At 47.2% G+C, this 24,142-nt stretch overlaps 1 protein-coding gene across 10 annotated transcripts in view; it reads left to right on the forward strand.

The window, feature by feature from the left end:
* Positions 1–4,146: 4,146 nt before the first annotated feature.
* Mical3 (microtubule associated monooxygenase, calponin and LIM domain containing 3) overlaps positions 4,147–24,142 on the forward strand; it is a 192,489-nt gene continuing 172,493 nt past the window's right edge. For 9 of the 10 annotated variants that reach the window (XM_085839992.1, XM_085839998.1, XM_085839997.1 and 6 more), the window contains exon 1: positions 22,731–22,867. The gene's annotated coding sequence lies outside the window, so the exon portion shown is untranslated. Of the gene's footprint in view, positions 4,529–22,730; positions 22,868–24,142 lie in introns of those variants that run through there. The other variant, XM_085839993.1, reaches the window with a different exon arrangement.

Here is a 24,142-nt window from a genome sequence, read left to right on the forward strand (position 1 = left end):
AGACTAGACTGACCCTGGACTCATAGAGAGCTGTTTGCCTCTGTATCCCAAGTGCTGGGATTAAAAGCACGTGACACCAATCTTGGCTCAAATTTAATTTAAAAAAAAAAAAGGTATAGATAAAAAACATAAGGAAAGGCCGAGAGACAATCAGTCTCAAGATCCTCTAGGGAGGAATTCTAGGTTTAGCACTTACCCTGAACTCAGTCACATGCAAGTCACTTCCTGTTTGTGCGCATAGGCCTTTAATCTGTAATTAGTAAATGTAAATGTTTATAGGCTGACAAGAGGATTACATGGTAGAACCAAGAAAGGCCAGGGATGCCTTGTCAGAAAATGGGTTCCCTTCCCTTATTCTAGACCGGGAACGAAGCACCTGCTCACTCCCATGAGAACAGACAGAGCGGGGATCCCCCGAGCCACAGCCCCCAGATTGTCAACTCCAAACCTCACACTGACACCTATGGAAATGCAGACACCTCTCTGCGATGATAAAAACCAAAGAATCCCCAGCGAGGACAAACAAGATCCTCTTTCTCACTGAATCATGAGTCAAGGGTCAGTCCTCTTCTGAGAGCTCTCGATGAACCTTCTGCTTTCTCCAGCTGAGCCTCAGCCAGCCTGGAACTTGCTATGAAAACCAGGCTGAGGTCAGTGACCTCAAAAACAAAATCCCATGGGGCTCCCCTCCTCTCTTGACTACAATGCTACATCTGTATTGTGTGCATGCTCACAGGAATGTGTTTAATCATCCTGTCTTCCATCCAACTTGCTACAGTGTTATTGGTAGATTTTTTCCCCCAAGTTCCAAGAGCCACAACGATGCAGGGAGCTGTTTGGAAACTTGACAGACACTACTCAGGGTCCAGCATCAAGGTGTGCTCCCAGAACTGGAAAGGCATAGAAATTGAACCCTAGAAGGGGCTCTTCTATTTTAACCCTCCTGTAGGGAGCCAGGTGTCAATCTCCATGGTCCCTGCCACCTCATCCAGTGCTCATCAAAGTCCCAAGAGGAGATGGATTCTAAATGCCCAAATTCTGAAAGTTGAAATCCTCAAAAGTCAAAATTTCTAAAATTACAATCCTAGGAATATGTAACTGGAGGACCTGGGAAGCAGGGGCAGGAAGATCAGCAGTTCAAAGCCAGTCTGACTACAGGAGTCTCTATCTCAAAACCAGCTCATGGTGATGCACACTTCTAACCCCAGCACAAGAGGCAAAGGCAGACAGAACTCTGAGTTTGAGGCCAGCCTGGTTTGCATGGCAGTTCCAGGCCAGTCAGGGCTACACAGTGAGACTTTGTCTCAAAACAAAAACAAAAGTCAAAGGACACAAAAGGAAAAAGAAGGGCCAGGGCATGGTGGTGCATGCCTTTAATCCCAGCACTCAGGAGGCAGAGGCAGGTGGATTTCTGAGTTTGAGGCCAGCCTGCTCTACAAAGTGAGTGCCAGGACAGCCAGGGCTACACAGAGAAACCCTGTCTCGAACCCCCCCCCCTCAAAAAAAAGGAAAAAGAAGGAAAGAAAGAAGGAAGGAAGGAATCCCAGATGTTGAAATCCTGAAAGTCAAAACTGTACCTGATGTAATAGATGTATCTAGGAGTGTAGAAAGCTAGATTCTGAGACCAAATCACTGCATTCTTGGGTGTACACAAAACAATTGTCAAATTATTTTCTTACTACTCTCTACTCTTTCACACAACACCATGCTGCCTTCAAAAGATTGCCCCTTAGCTGGTTATAGTGATACACAATCTCTGCATTCAGAAGACAGAGGCTGGAGGATGGTGGGTTTGGGGGTCAGCCTCAAGAGCCCCGCCTCAAGAAAAAGAAAAGATCTTTTCACACCATATAAGTGAATAAAAATAACTCAGCAAGCCCATTGGCATTCTGAAGCAAAGATTCCAGCCAACATAGGGCTCCCTCCCTCCCTGTGAAGCAAGGTAAATGGTAAACTAGTCTCAGTCAGGGATTTGACTGTCAAAGCAGAGAGACCTCTTACATTTCTTAACAAATTTGCATAGAAGAACTATCCCCTGTTTCACACTTGGCCAACATGTGTCCCCACTGTTTTTTTTTTTTAATCAGATATAAACAATTCATGTCCCACAGATCTGAAAATTCTGAAACTTATTTCCCTAATCACGCATTAATGACTATACAGCAATTCATTTAATAAGTGTGTGTGTTTGCTTAATTTTGTAGAAAAAAAAAAAGAAAAAGGAGGGAACATTCCAGATGTATCTCAAAAGCATGCTAGATTTGGAATCAGGAATGAGCAAGCATTTGGTAAATGAAGTTCAAGGAATTACCAATAAAGCTTATTTTGTCCCATCCAGCCCAATAATGCATTTGGTGGAAAGGTCAGATGACTGAGGGAAGAGAGATGAAAACATCATGTAAGCAGACTTCATTTTGTTCAGCACTCTTGTAACAGAGACAAGAAAACTCAAGTTTGAGACCAGCCTGGGCTACCCAGACTCTGTCTTTAAAAGAAGGAAAAAGCCAGAAGGTGGTGGCACATGCCTTTAATCCCAGCACTCAGGAGGCAGAGGCAGGAGATATCTGCGAATTTGAGGCCAGCCTGGTCTACAGAGTGAGTTCCAGGACAGCCAGGGCTATGTGGAGAGCCTCCCAGAACAAAATAAAGATCATTTATCTACATTGGCATTCCATCCAGCTGATGGAATTCCAGGAGCTTTTAATGAATTAGAAGCTGCATTCGCCTGAAGAAGCCAGCCAAGCTTCTAACTGGTTGGAAAATAATTACAGGCACAGTAAGGCAGGAAGCCACGTAGGCAATACTATTGCCGCTCACTCACCAGGTTTGTTTCTGCCAGCCTGTGGTCTGTATATGAGAACGTGTGGAACGGGTGCCATATGCCCAAAACAGCCCAGAAGCAGGCCTAGGAGATGGGTGCATTTAATAGGGAATGCTCCTGTCGTGTGTATAAAATCATAGAGGAATTTTCAAAGGAGCCATGCTGGATGGAAAATGGATGGGGCTGGGTTATCCCAGGAGATCTCTAAGCATCACCACGATGCAGGATCTTATAGTTAATGATCATGGAAGTTAGCCAGCTTTTGTGCACTACCGCTTTTGATCTATGTTTAATTCATTAATTTTATTTATTTTGTGGGGAAGAATTAGGAGTACTCTGACCTCCTAATGGAACTTGGGGTTCCATTCTCTCCTACCATGTGGGTTCTAGAAACCAAAATCAGGTTGTCAATCTGAGCAGTAAGTATCTTTCTTTGCTGAGTCCTCATTGCCCCCCTTGAATCTCTCTCTCTCTCTCTCTCTCTCTCTCTCTCTCTCTCTCTCTCTCATGCGTGTGTGTATATATGAGTGTTTCTCCTGCATGTATATCTGTGCACTAGGTACATGCCATTGTCCATGGAGTCTAGAAGAGGGTATTGGAACCCCTGGAGCTGGCGTTACAGATGGTGGTTAACTACCATGTAGGTGCTAGGGATCAAGTCTAGATTTTTGGAAGAGCAGTCAATGCTCTTAACCACTGAGCCTTTGTTTCAGTCCTTTAACCTACTGTTTCGTTTTGTTTTGTATTGCTAAGGTGTTAATCTTTCAGGGGTTTAGAATTTAGAGATATTTTATCACTTAGGATTATAGCCTTTGGATTGTGTCTTTGGGGATCAAAGCCTGCGTTCACGATCAAAATTAACATTGTAACAAGAACAACTTAATTTGATAAGCATTTTCTAAGACAACTTTGTATCTTTGATCCTAGGGCTCAAAGAGGTTAAGTGACCCTCCCATTAGCATCCTTTGCTTGGTCCCGTCTCTAGCTCCCCCGAGCTCACCCTCAGCTGGCACCCGCTGGGAGTTCTGTTTTCAAGAGCAAGCCTAGCAAACATTCTGTTCTGTGTGCAGCGGGATCCTCTGGGTCAGGGCGCCTGGGATAGTGCTGGAATTTCTAATCCTTATGATGTTCCTGTGTGTGTTGACTGGGGAGGGAAAAGAGGAGAAACAAGATAGCAGGGGTAGTTCGGGTTTGGATTTAGGTTTGAGTCGAAAGAACGAGTTATCTGTGCTGGAACTTCATTTCATTTGGGTCACTTGAGGCTCAACCGATGCCCAGGAGAGAGGCCAACGCATCATTGCTTACCCATTACCTTTCCTCCACAGCCTTCCCCAGCCACCAGGGTAGGCGCCTGCTCCTGGTTACCGTGGCAACCGCGAGGAGCCCTAGCCAGCTCTGCTACGGCACTTTCTGCAGCCCTAGCTGAGATGCAGCGGTGAGGGAGGACAGACAGAGGCAGACCCCGGGTTCTTCATTCCTTCTTCGCTGCTCCGGACTCCGAGAGAACGAGGGAAGGCACAAGGATGAAAGAAGTGTACCTCGGGGCCTCTGAGTGAGAACCTTTGATGGGATTCTAGCTGGAAGGTGGAGTCACCACACTTAGGATGCATGCAGCCACAACAGCAGCACCTGTGTCCTGAGGACCAGCCAACCTGGGGAGGCAAGCTTTCACCGGCGAGGAAGATGCGGGTGTGAAGCCCCAAGTCCGTGAGTACCATCAAATCTCCCCTTGGTGAGCAAACCCCTTAAAGAAAAAGGTTTTGTGTCTTGATTGACGCCTTTAAAAATATTTATCACATCTTTCAATTGTTTATGCCTTGCCTTGCCTTTCTGACATATGTGGGATTCTTGGAACAATTCTGTCTGCCTTTAAACGCATGGCTCTCTTAACCAGTGGGAGCTACACCCCGGTATCCTTGTCTCCTTTACCGCACAACGCCCCATCAGCGGATACCGCGCACCATAAGCACACGCCCCAAAGACTGAGAAACACAGCGCTCAGTTTCTTAGCCAATACCGTCCAATTTTCTTTATTCTTTAACCCCCCCCAACCCCCATCAAAGAAATAACATCCCTAGGCAAGCCAGTGGTATGCCAGTCGGAGGACTGCCCGGGGATCCTCACGACACCGTGTCCTTCCTGCAAGCTCAATGTGAATCCATTAGCTCATCCACAGGCTACAATTGTTACACTCGGAGGGACATTCATTTCGGTCCAGTAGAGGGCGCCGGCGCTCGCCTCTACAACCTGGTAAACAGGCCAGAGATGCCATCCCCACAAGCACAGGCATGCACGTGCCCCTGGCTGCGGAGGACTCGGCGCAAGTCAGCCTCTGTCGAGCGTTAACAAAGGGATAGTTATGTTGGCTCCCCTCTGGAAGTCAGTGGAAGGGCGAAAAGAGACTTCCGGAGCACTGCGTTTGTTTCAGAACCGAGGGAGCATGTTTCCAGGGCAAAGTACTTTCTGTATATCCATCAGGTCCTCTCCTCCCCCCACCCTACCCCACCCCCGTCAACCCCTCCTCTCCCACCCCCAATCTATTCTTGCCTAGCCATGGCACTAGGACGAAGTGTTTAGAATGTATCGCGTTGGGAAGACAGGAGAAAAGGGGGAGAGACCTAGATGGAATGAGCGATAAAGGGACGGCTGCACTGCTGGCCCCTGCAGTAGTCCGCCCTAGCTACAGGGGTCTTCCCAAGTGATTCTAAAGCACCGAGGTTGCCCGCCACCATTCTAATCAGGATGACGTATACAGGTGAACTCCATACGCTGCTGGTGGAGGGCGGGGTATATTGTTTTTTGTGATGCGCGACTAGCCGCTGTGTGGAAGAAAGCATACAGGAGCAGGCAAGACCTCTGACTACCTGAAGCAGCTGAGGGCGAGAGGGATGTTTCGAAGCAGAGAGGGCGCGCCTCTCTCAGAATGGGCTCCTTCTCTGAAGAAAATGTTCTGACCTATATTCCAGACCAAGGAGAAAAGGAAATGTGAGCCTCTGCGGGACTGCAGAGGGAAAACTGCGGGTTCCTGTAGAAATGGGGTCCGTGTCTGTGTGCTTAGCAGAGTCACACATAACTGTCCCACTCTTCAGCCTCAAGAAGCATGGCTGCTGGAAAGAGGTGGATGGGGCACGGTGATTCACGCCTGGAACCCCAGCATTTGGGAGGTGGTGACAAAGGATCACGGGTTGAAGGCCACACAGCTATAGAGCAAGTTTGAGGCTAGCCTGGTCTATATTAGATCTTGAGGAAAGAAGAGAGTGAAAGAAAGAGAAGGCAAGAATATGGTAGGCATTAGAACAAAGGGAAACAAGCAAACAATACGACCTAGAAATTATAGTCTTAATCCTTTTCAAGACTGAATTCATTATGGCTTTAAAGCCCTCCTACACTGAAAGGGAAATAGTAAAAATTTCCATTTTCCGAGAACTGGATAACTAGGGTAGCATTCTCTTCACAAATACACTCACAGACCAGGAAGCAAAGGGCTTCTAAACTTTGCATTCTAAAGCTATCTCATAAATATTCATAAGTCATAAATGCTGGGAAGCAGGTGGGAGGCAGAAACTGCGCAGCAAGTTCCCCAAAGGCTGTTGTGCTCACAGAAATTAGGTAAAGCCTCACACTCCAGGCCTGAGAAGTCAGGGCCAGCCTACAAGGTCAGGGCAGCGGGTGGGGCATGCCCATAAGCCCAGCACTTGAGGGGTAGTGGCGGGAATATCTGGAGCCATTCTCCACTATGTGTTGGGTTCTGGGCCAGCCTGGGCTACATAAGATTCTCATAAACTAAAAACTAAAACTATGAAGTGTCACCTGGTGCTAGGACTTTTTTTCCCCATCACAGCTTTCTAGGGCATTCTCACTAATTTTGATTAGACTGAGAAAGGGTTAAAGTCTTGGGTGGGTGGGGCGGCAAATGACAGACAGTGCTGCCTGTTCCGAAAGCCTGGCTCCCATTATTCACTTCATAAATTGGAAAGAGAATTAAGTGACCACATAAAGAGCACCCACCCACCCGGCTGGGATCACAAGGTCTCCTATGCTAGGCTAAGGGGGGCGGGGCAGGAGGATACCCACACAGAATGGCCACAGCTCTCCCACGTACTGTACCATATTACTCTGTCTCCACATTCCCAGTGAGTGACTTGGACAAACCTCTCCTTGTGCTTGCTTACCAAGCAACCCCAAACTTAAAACCACCTCCATCATTCTGTTACTTACTGTTCTTCTAGTCTTGTTAAGGCACGTCATATGCACACGCAAGTGCGGACACACACACACACACACACACACACACACACACACACACACACGAGCGCACAATTATGTTGTCTCTTGGTTGAATTGCCCTGCTCTCTGGAGACAATGCCTCTACTTACCCTGGGGCTCCTACAGGGTTTCCCTAGCACTCACCCAGCACAGGGGCCCATGGACATCCTTTGTCTTCCTCAGTGACCTTGGGCTCTCTGACAAGCTCTGCCAGGCAGGAGGCTCAGGGTAGCTTCTGCTATCCAGCCCCCATGCCCCTTTTTTGACTGGTCACCCCAGAGTGGACCCAACTCACAGGGCAGGATGCCAACACTACAAAGGCTGCCTATCCACTAGCCAGATAAGCCAAGGACGGTATATCTGGGTCTCTCATCACCCCTACCCACCACAACCACAAGAGCTATTCCCTGAAAAGGACAACTTAACTCCACAGCCCAGGAGGAAGTGTCCAGGAACCTGGCTCCATGCACACCCCAACACACCCTCAGAAAGGGCTGACCAGACTCAGAGGGGAGGCCCCAGGAGACTCTAGCACTTTACTAAAGCAGAAGCTAACACTTTGGCAGAGTGGATTGTGACCCCTCAGTGGGCCAGGAAATCAACTTGGCGGCTTATAACCAGCATTTTTAAAAGAAAAAAAAAATCCAAGTGTGCCATATATCCTGAGGTATGAGGGTGTTATTACCTGAAGTCTGGGCTTGGTTTTGTGTGTATATATGCGTATATATGTGTGTGTGTGTGTGTGTGTGTGTGTGTGTGTTTGCTGTGTGCTGAGCTGTGAAGCATCTGTTTCGTTTATTTTGTGGAGTTAGGGACCAAGTCCAGACACCTGCCCATGCTAACTACACACCCCAGGCATCAAGATTCAATTCTTTACACGGGTCACAATCAGACAATCATTACAGTCATTCCCCTGCAGTGAAGCTAGAACGGAATCATGATAAAATAGTAAGGAGTCAAATTCCAGAAGAGCTGACAAAGAATAGAATTAAATCTATTTTTGTATTGTTTTAGTGCTAGGAACTGGACCCAGGGCCTTGTGCATGCAGAGCGTTTCCCTCTGAGTACGCCTGACTCGGGACTTTAGAAAGTCGAGTTCTTTCTTTGTCCTGAGCATGCTGACATGAGGGGTGTGAGCTTCCTTTGTCCTGAGCATGCTGACATGAGGGGTGTGAGCTGCAAGTACTATGGCCTGTCTGGACACTACTCTTTTGATATTGAGCCAACCCTTTTGTTTTACTTGCTTAGTTTTGTGTGGAACAACTGAGACTTGAACCAGGGTCTTGAATTGCTAAGTGTGGGCTGTACACGGGGCGACTCCTAGGCCGGAACAGACTTTTGATATGGCATGTTGAAGAATGCAGCAAAGAAAACCAAGCATTTCACTGTGTTTTTACATTTCCATTCTTAAGGCGAACAGCCTTTAGGAGTCCGTTCTTTCTCCTACCACCATGTGGGTGGGGCTTGAGGATTGGACATAGGTTGTCTAGCTTGGCAGCAACCACCTTTACTCAGCCATCTTGTGGGCCCATTTCAGTATACTCTTTAAAAAAAAAAAGATTTATTTATTTATTTTGTGTATATGACTACACTTGTAGCTGTTCAAATGGTTGTGAGCCTTCATGTAGGTGTTGGGAATTGAATTTAGGACCTCTGCTCGCTTCTGTCAACCTCACTCACTCTGGTCGGCGGGCGCTCTGGTCGGCCCAGCTCACTCCATTCCTGCTCACACCATCTCAAAGATTTATTTATTATTATAGATAAGTACACTATAGCTGTCTTCAGATGCACCAGAAGAGGACCTCAGATCTCATTCTGGGTGGTTGTGAGCCACCATGTGGTTGCAGGGATTTGAACTCAGGACCTTCGGAAGAGCAGTCAGTGCTCTTACCTTACCTGCTGAGCCATCTCACCAACTCTCAATGTACTCTTAAATTACAATTCTATGCTAATCTTCTCACTGTGTATTCTACTTATATGACATTCTGCAAATGACTAAATTTTGATGGAAGAAAACCTTAATAATTGCCTGGGGTTGAAGCTCTAGAGAATTTAATAGTAAGGAGGCATATGGAGACTTTGTAAGACATTAGAACTTTTCTTGATTGTTCTTTAGGCAAGGTTTCTCTGTGTAGCTTTGGCTATCCTGGAATTTTCTATGTACACCAGGTTAGCCTTAAACTCACAGAGATCCTTCTGCCTCTGCCTCATGAGTGCTGGGACTAAACATGTGTGCCACCATGCCTGGCTGATTAAGATTCTCTTTTTAGTGATTAAGATTTAACAAACAAACAAAAAACATTAACAGGAGGTTGAAATAGGAGTATTGCCACAAATTTGAGACCAGCCTAGGCTACAGACTGAAAGCCTGTCTCAAAAACAAAAAAATAATATCAAAACAACAAAAACCTTAACGTGGTATTTGAGGGTAAAACTATCTCATCTATTCTGGGTTGCTTTCTTCACTGGCACAGTTTGAAGGTGATGCAATATGATAACATATGGGGATAGCCTGGGCTACATCCAGAGACAATATTTCATAAAAACAAGCATGATGCCAAAGCTGGGTGGTTGTTGGCTCAGTTGTATAATTGTGGGCTGTGAATTAGCTTCACAAAAAGGTAGTTCCCAGGTGTCAGGAAGGACTGGAACCAGGCAGCCAAGGGGATCTAAACAGAAAGGTAACTAGCTTGTCCCTGCAGGGTGTTCTTGGCTGGAAGAACTCTTGCTCATCTTTCTGTGGCTTTGTGCTTCCCACTCAAATTCCAGGAAGAAAGGTCAGAGCTCCTGGGTGGAGCCGAGCTCCCTGCCACCAGCTGGTAGATGGGATGACAGGACCTTGGGTGGAATGCTCATCTTGCAGCCTTCAGATCCCATTCCCGGGTGTGGGGATGCTGGGTGGGCAAAAGCCGCAGACGTCCAGCAGGGAGCCAGCCAATGCCAGCAAGTATCCCAGCCCAGGAGCCCCGCATGCATGGCCTTGTGAAATCCTAGGTCCATATGTCATATGTCAGCACACATGGTCAATGATGTTTGGACAGCATTCTGGGTGAACTGGCAGGGTGATCCAAGAGGAGCCTGGCAGGGAAGTTCTGGCCACCTCTTGCCCTACTGCCCCAGGAGGCCCGGGGGTTGAAGCAACGCTGTATGGAACCCATTGGTAACCAACCTCGTGGACGCTTGAGCGTCTGTAGTAAACCTTCAGCCCTTTTCAATCCCGCTTTTCTTCTCCAAAGTGTTGGGGAGGGGGAGCAGGTTGTTTTGTTGTTGTGATTTTGGCTTTGTTTTGTTTGTTTGTTTGTTTGTTTGTTTGTTTCGAGACAGGGTTTCTCTGTATAGCCCTGGCTGTCCTGGAACTCACTTTGTATGCCAGAGCTGGCCTTGAACTCACAGAGATCCACCTGCCTCTGCCTCTTGAGTGCTGGGATTAAAGATGCCTGGCCTTCAGTGGGTTTTTTTGTTTGTTTGTTTGTTTGTTTGTTTTTGAGTTGTTGTTTTAAATTGTAGAGCCAAGTGTTGGTGGTGCACTGCCTAATTCCAGCACCAGGAAGGCAGAGGCAGGAGGATCTCTGTGAGTATGAGTTCAGCTTGGTCTACAAAACAAGTTCCAGGACAGTCAACGCTACGCAGAGAAACCCTGTCTTGAAAAACAATCTTGTTATTGTTTTATGCTGCATGTCTTCTCAATTCTAGGGAGCGAACCTGTGGTACTTTCTTATTTATTTATTTATTTATTTATTTATTTATTTAGTGTGTCTGTTTATGCTTCTGAGCCATGATACACAATAAGAAGTCAGAGGACAACTTGTAAGAATTTGTTCTCGGGTCTGGAGAGATGGCTCTGCAGTTAAGAGCACTGACTGCTCTTCTGAAGGTCCTGAGTTCAAATCCCAGCAACCCCATGGTGGCTCACAACCATCTGTAATGGGATCTGATGCCCTCTTCTGTTGTGTCTTAAGATAGCTAGCTGCAGTGTACACATATGCATAAGATAAATAAGTTGGGTTTTTTTTTTGTTTTTTGGTTTTTTTTGAAAAAAAGAATTAGTTCTCTCCCTCCACCGTATGGCTCAGAGATTGAACACAGGTCCCAAGCTTGGTAACAAGTGCGTTGGTCCTTTCATTGGAACTGACTTCACCTTTTAAAAGGGGCCTTCCTTGGGCCAGGCACAGAGTCAGCAGGGGTGAGCGGTCTTGGCTGAGCTGACAGAATTGATCACCTGCAGACTCTGCCCTTGGGCTTTCAGAATCAGGGTTCCCTTTTCAGAAAATTTAGGCAAATTCTATGGATTCTATGGTGCCTAGCCCCAGACACCAGGTGAGCTGATATTCTCCTGACTTCATTTTCCTAAGGAGGTTGGTACAAGGGTGAAGGTCTGTAGTCTGGCTGCTTCGTGCAGGGTATGGGCTGGACATTGATGCTCTCCATGCACACAGAGGGCTCTCTAAGCAAGGGGACAGAACTTACTGAAGGGACTTCCAACCAGCGATGTGGTTTGAGGACCTAAAAGGCTTCTCTGTCCTATCTTTTTCTGGGACTAAGAGGTGGTTGCTTTGAAATTGTAACTGGTTCATTTTATTTTATTATAAAAGTATGCTCAGTACTCAAACCTCTCCCCAAATGAAAAGGCACAATAAAAGGAGCCGATTTCCTTAACTACAGCCCCACCCCCACCCCACCCCCACCCCCGTGCTAGGGATGAAATTTAGGACTCCTGGCACGGCTGGCACTCACTGTACCACGAAGCCACACACCCCCAGCCCAAGAAGATGGTTTCTGGACACTCAGTTCCCACCCACTCCACTGTTTACCCAGCCGTTCCTACATTCACATTCTTCCTTTGAACCGGTCTCCCCGACCCTCCAGCCTGCCCCGCCCACCCTCTGGCCTGCCCCGCCCCAGGTCACATCCCTGCTTCTCTTGAAAGGCTTTGGTCACAGAGTATGAGCCCAGCTCTTCTCTCCAAACTGGAACTTTTACAGGTAGAGCCCCACTTTGCAGATTACCTCATCTACCTACTTTGGCGGAGGGTGGATGGGGGTGTGTGTGGGCGGATGGAGGATGTATTTAAATCCTCCCTCCTCCACAAAATCCTTCAGATCTAAGGTACGCTGCCTTCTCAGTCTCGGGAGCAGCACCCCACCCAGAAGTTAGACCTCTATCCCATTATCCTTGCCACAACTGTCATCCCAGACAAGTGCCTTGCCAATCGGACACTCAGGGAGGATGGCTGAAAACTAGTCAGCAGCTTTGATCAAGCTTCAGTGTTTGTGATCTCAGAGAGAAGCAAGGAGGAGCCAGGCATTAGTGGCGCTCGCCTTTAATCCCAACAACTTGGGAGGCAGAGGCAGGTGGATTTCTGAGTTCAAGGCCAGCCTGGTCTACAGAGTGAGTTACAGGACAGCCAGGGCTACACAGAGAAACCCTGTCTCGAAAAGGCCGGAAAAAAAAAAAAAAAAAAAAAAAAAAGCAAGGAGAGATTCCTTGGTCTTTTTGTCTTTTCATAGTTACTGAATTTCTTATGGGGTCTAGACAACATAATTATTTTGGGACTGAAGAATTGGATCAGTAGTTAAGAGCAACTGACTGCTCTTCAAGAGGACATGGGTTCAACTCCTATCACCCACATGGCAGTTCACAACAGTCTGTCACTCCAGGTCCAGGGGAGCAGACTCCCTCTTTTGGATTCTTCAGTCACCAGGTGTGCATGCAGTGTACTGACAGATGCAAGAAAAACACCCCTGCACATAAAATAATAAATGTTCTTATCTTATATGAGTACACTGTAGCTGTCTTCACACATAGCAGAAGGCCTCAGATCCCATTACAGATAGTTGTGACCACCATGTGGTTGCTGGGAATTGAACTCAGGAACCCTCTGGAAGAGCAGTCAGTCCTCCTAACCTCTGAGCCATCTCTCCAACCCAATACATTATTTTTTTTTTTAAAAGAAATGTTTCTGCACTCACTGAATCTGCTCCCTTGAGAAACACATCTGCTCAGAGAAACAGTAGATCTTGCAGATATTTTCAGAGATGGAAAAATTTCTGACTCACAGAGGAAACCTCATTGACGTAGAGCATAACTTCAAAATGATACCTGAAAAATATTGGAGGATCAAAACTTACCACCCTTGGATGGTTTGTAATCTGATTTAATAAGTCAAGGGATTTTACTGATCATGCTGCGCTCTTTCTTCTCCTGTCTGGTAGGATACCTCCAGCATAAAAATATAAATATTGTGATGAAGTGAGCCTGTGACTTCAGAGAAAATCTAAGCACCATAGCCACCGAATGGGAATCAATACAGTATTAAGAAACAGACCGTGGGGGCTGGTGAGATGGCTCAGTGGGTAAGAGCATCTGACTGCTCTTCCGAAGGTCCAAGGTTCAAATCCCAGCAACCACATGGTGGCTCACAACCATTCGTAACGAGATCTGGCGCCCTCTTCTGGAGTGTCTGAAGACAGCTGCGGTGTACTTACATATAATAAAAATAAATAAATCTTTAAAAAAAAAAAAAAGAAAAGAAACAGACCGTGGCTAGAGAGATGGCTCGGCGGATAAAACCCAGGCCCACACCAAAATAAAACCCAGGCCCACACCAAAATATAAGAGACAGAAGCAACACAGAGAGTACAGTGAGATATTTTGTTTATTTAAACATCACCGGATACTTAAATAGTTTTTAGTAATTTTCTTTAGCTTCCTAGTAAATCTTGCAAGAGCATCTTAATTCTCATCAAATCTACTCTAAGTTTGTAACAGTGAGAGAGAAGACATATGGACACTCAGAATATGGACACTCAGAAGTTTCTCACATTTATTACCGATTGTCTCCTTCATTTTGTCAGCAGGCTTCCATTTTTTAACTATTTTTTTTATTTTATGTGTGTGGGTGCTTTGCTTGTACAGATGTTAATGTACCACACACACGCCTGGTGCCTGCTGAGGCTGGAAGAGTTGCTGGGTCCTCAGAACTGTAGTTAGGGATGGTAGTGATCTGTCATGTGGGTACTGGGACTTGAACCTGAGTCCTCTGGAAGAACAACCAGTGCTTGATCATGCATTCCTTTGGAACAACAGTAAGTTCTCTTAACTGCTGGACCATTTCTCCAGACCAAGTTGACTTCATTTTTATATTTTGTTATTATATAAAATGTATCTTTTAGTGATTTGATTTTTTTTCTTTTTAAAACTTAGTTTTATTTGATTTTATTTTTAGGTTTGAACCTGTTTTAAAGAAATCATTCTGAGTTCTGTCAAATGGCACAAAAATGTTTACTGTGACAAATTCCTTGTGATTTAAAAAAGAACCCGCATTATCTTGAAGTTTAATATGTCAAAGGACAAGCTTAGGCCCAGGAAAAGGGCCCAGTGGGGAAAGGGTGCTGGCTTCCTGACCCGCCTTGATGGCAATGCCAAGAATCCACATAGAAGAGGGGAGAGAACTGACTCCCACAGACTGTCCTCTGACCTCCACTCGAGCGCCATGGCATGCATTCCCTCTCCCTGTCGAAATAAATAGATGTAAAAGCATTTTAAAAGGACACATCCAGTCCAGCCAGCCTATATTTTAATATGACTTATATCAGACTGAAGATCTGTCTGGCCTTGAACTCACTGAGAGCCACCTGTGCCTCTGCCTGCCCGGTGTGGAGATTAAAGGTGTGTGTCACTCCATCCAGCCTTGAAAGCCTTTTAGATCAGGAACTTGCTTACTTAATTATAAACACAGTCACCCCCACAGGAAGCAAGACTGTCCTCCAGTTCTCGGAGCTCGTGGGGTGTGATGTTCACCTTTGGCAGGTCACATTCTTCACTGGTTTGACAGCTCTGAAGAATGTCCCTGCTGGGGTTCTTCGGAACCTCGTACAAAGCAAGTCTCTGGTGCGCGAGCCAAGGACAACACGTCTTCATGCAGCCACGTCTGTGCTTAGAATTCCGCTCTGGGAGCACTGGCATATTTTTCACAATGGTAAAGCACACGGATTAGATTTGAGGCATAAGATACAGCGTGCCCATGCTGGAACTTGAATTGGATTGCTACTCAAAGTTATAAGCCGTGAGGGTCTCCTTGTCACTGAAATAGCTCAAGAGAGAAAGCTGTGGATGGAGGGTCTCTGCATGACCAAACTGGAGAATAACTGCAAAAGGAACCAGCAGAGACCTTTCCATCTGCTCAACTGCTATGTCCAAGTGCTACAAAGTATCCCGAGACAAAGGCTATTAATATTACACCCGTAACTTCTTTCCAAATACTGCTTCAGATCACTCAACTATTCCAATACCTTTGCATTGTTTTGTCAAAATAGCATTCCAAGGAATATTTTTAAAGTTTATTATTTCTTCTCAAAAGGTTTACTAATTTTTTATGATATATGTATATGACTGCTTCCTCTACAGGTAGGCATGTGTGTCAGTGTAAGTGCAGTGCCAATGGAGACCAGCAGAGGGAGTTGGAGCTCCTAAAATTGAAGTTACAGGTTGTTGTGACCTGCCTCTTGAGTGCTAGAAACTGAATGAATCCCAGGTCTTCTGGAAGAGTAGCAAGTGCCACTGAGCCGTCTCTCCAGCCCTAGCCAACAAGATTTACCACCTTTAATTGCCAGGTCAAATGAACAGGTGGGAAAAAAAAAAACTACTTAAGTTAAATCTGCATTTAATGTTTATTGACATTTGGGAATAACAGTGATGAAGAAGAAGGTGATGATGATAATATAATAATTATATCATCACCATTATCATCCCATTTGAAGAAGTGTTTTGAGTTTTGGATTCAGTTCTGAAAGCTTATAGGTGCTAAAGAGCCATATGAGATTCCTTCCCACTTCAGTTATAAATGTCCCGCAATGACCAAAGAATCCCATTAATTTGTTAATCACTGTTGGAAGGTTACACTCTTTGTATCTGCTACCTCAGAGGCAGCAGCCCCCGGTGGCAGTGAGGTCACAGCCCTGTAGGAAGGGGGTGCTGCTGTCCACACAGCAGCGCTTGGAGCTGGTGCTGGGGAAGGTGACCTTCTCCCTTACTGGGCTAGCACTGCTCCCAGGTCATCACAGTCCGTGGGCCTGCAGCTTCCTCTGCAAGCAGATCCTCCCGGTTGCAGGGTAGCTGGGGTTGAGTACAGGAAAGCAACTGTCACCCGGGTTGAACTGTTGCCGCCATAGAGAGTTCCTGTTGAGCTCCGAGGTCACAGGGTATGAAGCAAGAGAGCAGCACGGCAGCCTGGGTCACAGTGGACACTGTGGAACCCCCTGATGTATTTCTGTTGTTGTTATTTTAATTTTTGTTGGAATGTATTTCTGTTGTTGTTATTTTCATTTTTGTTGGTTTGTTTCTGAGGCAGGGTCTATGGCGGCCCAGGCTAGCTTTGACTCTTATCCTCCTACCTCAGTGTCAAGATTACTGGTCTGTGCCACTACACTTCCCTAATGCATTTAGACTTTGCACTTGATTTTATCTAAAAGGTGGACAGGCAATGTGTTTATTTATGTTCTTATTACACGGATTATTTTGTATATATGTGCGGCCATGCTTGTGGAGGTCAGAAGACAACTTGTGAGACTTGGTTTTCTCCTTCCACCACGTGTGTTCAGGGGATCAAGTCCTCAGGCTCATTGAGCCACCCCTCCCACCCTTAGTATTCTTAATATAGAAAGAACACTACCCTAAGCAAGAAGAAATGGAAACCCTGAGTCGATTCTTGTTCTCTTTGCTAGGGAAGGTATACTTGTGGTTTCTACAAGATACAGCATTGAGTCTGGACGGATACAGAGACTGAGAGAACCCAGGCACATGTGCCCCTATGAACCTGTGTTCGTACACAGCTATAGAATGGCTTCCTGATGTGCAACTGTAATGAAGAGATACATCTGGGACTAAGGTTGTATGTAACTCACTGTCTAGCATGTGCAAAAACCCAGGTCCTGTTCTCACCACCACTAAAAACAGATGTAAGCCCAAGAAAACCTAAACCCCTGTTGGCAAAAGTCACTGAGTTTCTAGAGACCATCAGAAGCCGCTGGAGCTGGCTTGGGGAAGTCTTTCTCTGAGGCCAGTGGATTCTGCAGTGGTAAGTGAGGTGGTGGCTCTAGTGAGAGGTAGGATGATGGCTTTAGATTGCTCAGGGGCTTTGGCAAGTAATGTATCCCCCTAGTCATTGCATCTTGGTTTTACCCACTATTGCTATATGGAACTCCCGGTTGTTGCAAAGCATACACAGTCCGGTGAACTTGAGGAAACCTTTCTCAGCTTCGGGGTTATTGTACTGTGAGAGGATCTGATGCAGACATAGACATGTGGTTTTGTCAAGTTGTATTTCAATTTCCTTTCTGCCAGCAGGGTAAAAAGACTTGTGGATTGGGAATTGGAAAGTAAAAGGCGTGTGTGTGTGTGGTGTGTGTATGTGTGTGTGCGTGTGTATATGTGTGTGTATGTGTGTGTGTGGTGTGTGTGTATGTGTGTGTGTATGTATGTGTGTGTGCGTGTATGTGTGTGTATGTATGTGTGTGTGTGTATGTGTGTGTGTGTATGTGTGTGTGTGTATGTGTGTGTGTATGTGTGTGTATGTGTGTATGTGTGTGTATGTGTGTGTGTGTGTTAAAGTCTTGTGAGATAGTCCAGTGATCAACTCAGAGCCCAGGAGTGTTTCCAGTTTGGGGACACTGCTCTTTGTGTACCCCTTAGGTGTCTTCCAACAGTCTAGTTCAAAGCTAGGACTTTGGTATAGAAGAGAAAGGCAAGGACTTTTAAAAAGGATACATGATGATGATGATGAGGAGGAGGAGGGTATTTTGCCTGCATGTAAGACTGTGTCCCATGTGCATGCCTGATGCTCCTGGAGACCAGAAGAAAGGACTTCAGCCCCACTAGTACTAAAGTTACAAATGGCTGTTAGCCTCCATATGGTACTAGGAACCAAACCTGGGTCCTTTTAACTGAGTCATCTCTCCAGCCCCAGAGGCAAGGACTTGAAGCACGCCATCCTTGTCTCTGCTAGAACGCCTAAGAACGTTCAAGAATGAACTTTGTGCCGGGCGTGGTGGCACACGCCTTTAATCCCAGCACTTGGGAGGCAGAGGCAGGTGGATTTCTGAGTTCGAGGCCAGCCTGGTCTATAGAGTGAGTTCCAGGACAGCCAGGGCTACACAGAGAAACCCTGTCTCGAAAAACAAAAAACAAACAAATAAACAAACAAGAATGAACTTTGTTCTAAGCCACCCTGCACTTGCTTTTTGCTTTTCCTGTCTCACATCTGCACCTGTCCAAGGCATCCTGGGAGTTTCTAAGTTAAAGGAGGCTTGAGAATTCTCTGGGGGAGGGGGACATTAAGGTTGAAACCCTAGCAGCTGGGAGTGAGAGCATGGGAGTGAGATAGCCAGATGGCTCAGTGGGTAAAAGGGGTTGCCAACAAGCCTGACCACCTAAGTTCTGTCACTGGGACTGAGATGTTGGCAGGAGAGAACCGCTTCCTACAGGTTGTCTTTTGACCTCCACACACATAAATAAATGAATAAATATGATTTAAAAAATTTTAAGACAGCTTTTAATCCCAGCACTTGGGAGGCAGAGGCAGGCAGATTTCTTGAGTTCGAGGCCAGCCTGGTCTACAAAGTGAGTTTCAGGACAGCCAGGGCTACACAGAGAAACCCTGTCTCGAAAAAACCAAAAAAAAAAAAAGTAAGACAGAGTTTCACGCTATAGCCCTTGGGTATTCTAGGACTCTAGGAATCAGTATGAAGTTGGTCTCAAACTCACAGAGATCCCCCTGCCTCTGCCTCCCATGTGCAAGTGCTGGGATTGAGCTAGGCAAGCACTCAGCGCCTGACCCCTTAGGTTAAAAAACAAAACAATATTCATTCGTACAAGCGCGGTAGTCAGACGGCAACCTAGATCAATTGGTTCATTCTCTCTACCATGCAGGTCCCAGTGACAGAACTCAGGTCCTTGGGCTTAGAGGCAGACCCCTTTATCCACTGAGCTGTCTTGCCAGCCCACCTCCACACAATCTTACTAGGATTTCAACAGCTTAAAAAGAATGAAATAGTTAGCCCAACCTGTATTTTCAGGTTCGTATTCTGCCAGTGAGGAGGGTTATTTTGCTAGACATCCTGTTCAGAGGCAATGCACACTGCCCTTCTTCATGGACGCAGGGCTCATTCCAGTCCGAGCACTCAGTGGTAGGAACTTTGTCTCTCCTCTGCTATTGAACCAACCAATGTGGCAGAGACCCAAGCTCACTGTAAGTTAGGCTTCTTACATGGCGGCCCCTGAACTCTCCAGCACACACTTTGCTATTCTGTATTTCTTTCCTCTGTTGCTTTGGACTGCTGCCTACTTGTTACATGTTGTGAAAGAATTGTGAGGGAGTGTGAGATTGCAGCGGACAGGATGTACACGTTGGAAAGCCCTGCTCCATTTCTTTATTTTTAGAGGTCTCCGGGACAGAACCCGAGGCAATTCATATGCTATGTGACTACTCTACCGCTGAGTGACAGCCCAAAGCTCTGGTTTTTCTCAGACAGGATCTTGGAACGTACACCAGTCTGACCTGGGACTTACAATCCTCCTGCCTCTGCCTCCCAAGTTCAGGCAACGTTATTTAGCAGCTTTCTTAACTTTGACTAAGTTGGTGTGCTTTGCGAGCTGTAGTTTCTTTCCTTCCTTGTGGAGACAAACTTTTGCCAGTCCTCCACACAGTCTTGTTTTGATATTTATATGACATTGCAAGCATAGAAACTAAGTTTTGAAATTATCTCTCCTCCTCCCCTCCCTCCTCCCCTTCCTCCTCCCTTCCCTCCCCCTCCCCCTTTCCCTCCCCTCCTCCCCCTTCCCTCCCCTTCTCTTCTCTACTCTTCCCTCCCCTCCTCCTCCTCCTTTCCCTCCCCTCCTCTGCTCTGCTCTCCCCTCCCCTCCCCTCCTTTCCCTCCCCCTTGCTTCCTTTTCTCCTTTTCCTTTCTCCCCCTTTCCCTCCCTTTTGCTGGAGATCAAACCTGGGGCTTCAAGCAAGCTAAAATTCACTCTACCACGGAGTCCCCAGCTTGGCATCATCTTTTATTGACATGAAGTAGATTTATGAACAATAGGAGACAACATTTGTCACAGTTCACTTTTGATCTCTGTGATAAAACATCATGGCCAAAAGCAACTTTGAGGCAAGCATTTATCTCAGCTTCTAAATGTGGTCCACCATGAAGGGAAGTCAAGACAGGAGCTGATGCAGAGGCCATGGAGGGTGCTGCTTACCGGCTTATTCCCTGTGCTGCTCAGTCTGCTTTCTTAAGAGAGCCCAGGACCACCTGCCCAGGGGTGGCACTGCCCACAGTTGGCTGGGCCCTCTTAGATCAATTGTTAATCAAGAAAATGCCATACAAAGTTGCCTACAGGCCAACCTGACAGTAATTCCTTAGTTGAGACACCCTCTTCCCAAATACCCTCCCCCCACCCCACTCCCAGCACATGTCAGGTTAACAAACAGAACAAAAGTCCTCCCCACCTCCAGCACAGTGCTGTACCGCAGGATTATGAGGGTGGTCATCAGAGTCAGGCCTCTCTGTCTGTACAGATTAGCTTCTTCATTGCCCCCCACCCCCACCCCCAGGAGGAATAACGAACAGTATGAATAGAAATAACGCCCTTCATAGCATTGGTGTGAGGTTGGAATGAAAAGACGCATATAAACCTCTCCTAACAGTACTGATATACTGTGTTTAGTCAGTTTCTTCACAGTTATGAGAAACATCCCTGACTTAAACAGTTTAAGGGAGGAATTCTTTTAATTCGTGATTTCCATCTTTGGTCCCTGGCTCTGTTGACGGTGGTGCCCCTGCTTGCAGGAAGAGCTGCATGGCAGGAGGAACCCGTGGACCTCATGGCGAATGGGAAGAGGCCAGGGGACAAGATAACTCCTAATGACCTACTTCAGCCAGTTAGGCCCCGCCTCCTAAAGTTTCCAGCACCTCCCAAAATAGCAAGCCAGCTGGGGCCCCAGCATCTAATACACGAGCCTTTCTGAAGGACACTACTTATCTAAACCATAACAGTTAATAAACACCAGCAGGAGCAGCTGCTGGGTACTAGGATGACGTTTGGGGGCAGAAAACACGGAAAATTACGGTCACAGGGACACAAGGTAGAGATGGGAGTTCTTAGATGTCAGTAACTACAATTAGTCCATTCTGGGGGCTACCTAGCAGATTCAGACTTTCTCCGTGTCTTTGGACAATAGTTGGAAGACTGGTTGTCTGGCTGCAAGAGGAACTCTCAGGAAAAGCATCCTGGCTATCTTACAGTTTGGAAGCTGAGGAGTGCAGGCTGAAAACTTCTGAAATAAAAGCAGAGGGCCTGTGAATTTGATCCCCAGAACCCACGGCAGGAGAGAACTGATTCTTAAAAGCTGTCCTCTGACCTTCACATACGCCCTCCAGTGCCACAGGACACTCTATGCAAACGGAGTGGAATTGGTCTGAACCAGTTGAGCTTCCTGGAGTAAGGAGGTGGGGGAACTTTAGGGATGTTTGTAGGTCTTCAGCTAGACATGGAGGGTGACTGAAAAAAGAAAAGAAAAGAAAAACAAAACAAAACAGAAAACAAGGGGACCCCTGCATAATTGAGTAGTGTGCTGTACAGACTTCGGCCAGGAACAAACTATTCAGCTGGTGGGATTTGTGGCTGAAGATCGGAATCCTGCACAGTCCAGCAGGCTAGTGAAGAATCAACTGAAACTTCATTAGACTTTAGGAGCGCTGGACTCTAATCTATCTATCTATCTATCTATCTATCTATCTATCTATCTATCTATCTATCTATACCCCGGTAGGAAAAATGCACCTTAATGTATGGAAAAAACTTGAAAGAATAGTCCAATCTGTCTCCCTGTAATGTCCGTACAGAAGTGGTGTTAGAAAGTCTACCCGCTTTCAACCACAGTTCTTTAAGATGCCCGGAATTGAAGAGATTAATAATCTCTTGAAAGAGATGAGGAAATAAGAGAAAGGCTTCCTAGAGGTCAAGTGTGATCTAACAGTCTCATCCGATTGAAAAAGGAAACTGAGGTAGGGAGTTGGAGTTATCCACTCACAGTCAAATAGATTCAATATAGATTCAATTCTCTGAAGTTTTCTATAGCTATTACTCCGAAAATCGGAGACTCCCCTTCTTTGTCTCATCTGGGATGAGATCAGGAAGAAAATTCTAGCTTTGTTTTTGTGGCAGCTTCTGAGGGCAACAAACAAGTCCCCTTTAAGGGCGTCCTCCCATCCCGGGTCTGGCCGGCTTTGATATGCCCCTGGTGTTATCCCGTTGGCCCTTTTGTGTAGCTTCTCGCCCCTTCCAAGATTCCCAGCCAATCACCTCGTTCCTCTCCTACACCGTTGGGCTTTTAGGAATGTACCATATGGTCCATGCCGAGGGGGGGAGAGAGCAAGGAGGAGGGATTGGCAGCTATGCATTTCTTTACCTTCTGCTTGTGACCCGTGAGATTTCTTCACGACCAACCCTGGAGGTGACAACCGGGTCTCTGAGTACGAGGAGCAGGAGTGAGCTGCGGGAGCACTGAGCACCCGCGCCCCCGTTGTGGTCGGTAGTCCAGCCTGGAGGGCCGCAGCCCCCGCCCTCCCATGTGCTGGCCCCGCCCCGGCGGCGCCGCTCCTGCCGCCGCTACTGCTGCTGCTGCCGCGCCGGACGCTGCGGGCTAGCGCGCGGGGGCTGCGGCTGCGTGTCCCGGCGCGCGGCTGGGTGGCCCCGCCGGCCACGAGGACACAGCAGCATGAAGCAGAGGTGAGCGCCGTGCTCTGGGGGAGCAACCACAATCCCGCCCACGCTGCGCCTCGGTGTGCCGGTGGTCGACGGCTGGCCCACGGGCGGCTTTGGCGCGGGTGGCCGCGGCGCCCCGATGCGTGGCTGGACACGTCCCGCCCGGGCAGCCCCGGGATCCCAACCCGCCCGGTGCCTTGTGCCTCCCTCTGGCGGACGCGTGCGTCCGGAGCGCTGGCGGAGCTGCGGCTCAGGCGAGGAAGCCCCTCTGCGCTTCCCGCTCTGCCGGGCCCGTGTCCGGGTCCCTGACCTCCAGAAATCGGGTGCTAGGTCAGGTCGCGCCCTGGGAGAGCTTAAGAGAGCCATCTCGCTAGTAGGAATGGGACTGAGTGGCTTGGGCTGGGTGTGCCCAAGGAGGCTTTGTAGGGTAGAAGACCCAGCCTGGGGAGTGGGACTGTGCTCCGCGATGTCCCTAGTCTGGAGAGCCCAGCAGGCGCAGTGTGTAGGTTGCTGAGGACGTTTATGGCAGGTGGCCATGAGAGAGAACTCTTGACATTTCCGTCTGGTGGTAGACTGAGTGGGCTACAGGCAGCCACCGAGGCCTCTTATCTCGTCGCGGTCCCCCTCCCTAACTGCCTTAGAAAGTGACAACACTGTTGGAGGTCCCCATGGCACACTAGACATCACTAGCTTAAGAATAACCTTGGAGAGAGCCCTACCCAGATATGGGCTTGTCTGGTGTTTTCAGACCGCCGGCGTGATGGCCGATTGCAGGTTTCTGGCGTCTCTGCTTGGCAGGCTTAGTATCATCGAGCTCTTTCACAATTGTTGCTGGGAAGAAGGGGGTCCTTCAGGAGCCTCAGCGCATTTGGGATCGTGGGTCAGCCTTGTATCTTGGCTGATCCCCCCCTCCCAGTCTGAAGACAGAAAGTTATTTCCAAGAATGCACACCACATCCGTATTGCTTTGATTTTGGTGCTTAACTCAGCCATTAATTATGACTTGTGTGAAACGGATTAATGCAGAGCAGTGGAGATCATTATAGATAGTGGGTTTTTGTTGTTGTTTGGTTTTGCTTTGTTTATTTAAAGCGTGCCGTGGATGGTTGGAGAGAGTAGCATTTAAATACCAGGACATCCGTGTGTGTATGACACAGTCGTTTAGGTTGATGGTGAGAGAGAGTGAGATTTTATGATGAGAAAGGCATCTTAGAGATTGTTGTTGCCGGCAGGAGTAAGTTCACTATGACCGGGCCACAAAGGATGCTGTTCCTCACTTCTGTGAGCGCATCTCCCAAGG

This window comes from Mus caroli, unplaced genomic scaffold (genome assembly GCF_978045245.1).
Source record: "Mus caroli unplaced genomic scaffold, Mus_caroli_1 scaffold_7, whole genome shotgun sequence".
NCBI lineage: Eukaryota > Metazoa > Chordata > Mammalia > Rodentia > Muridae > Mus > Mus caroli.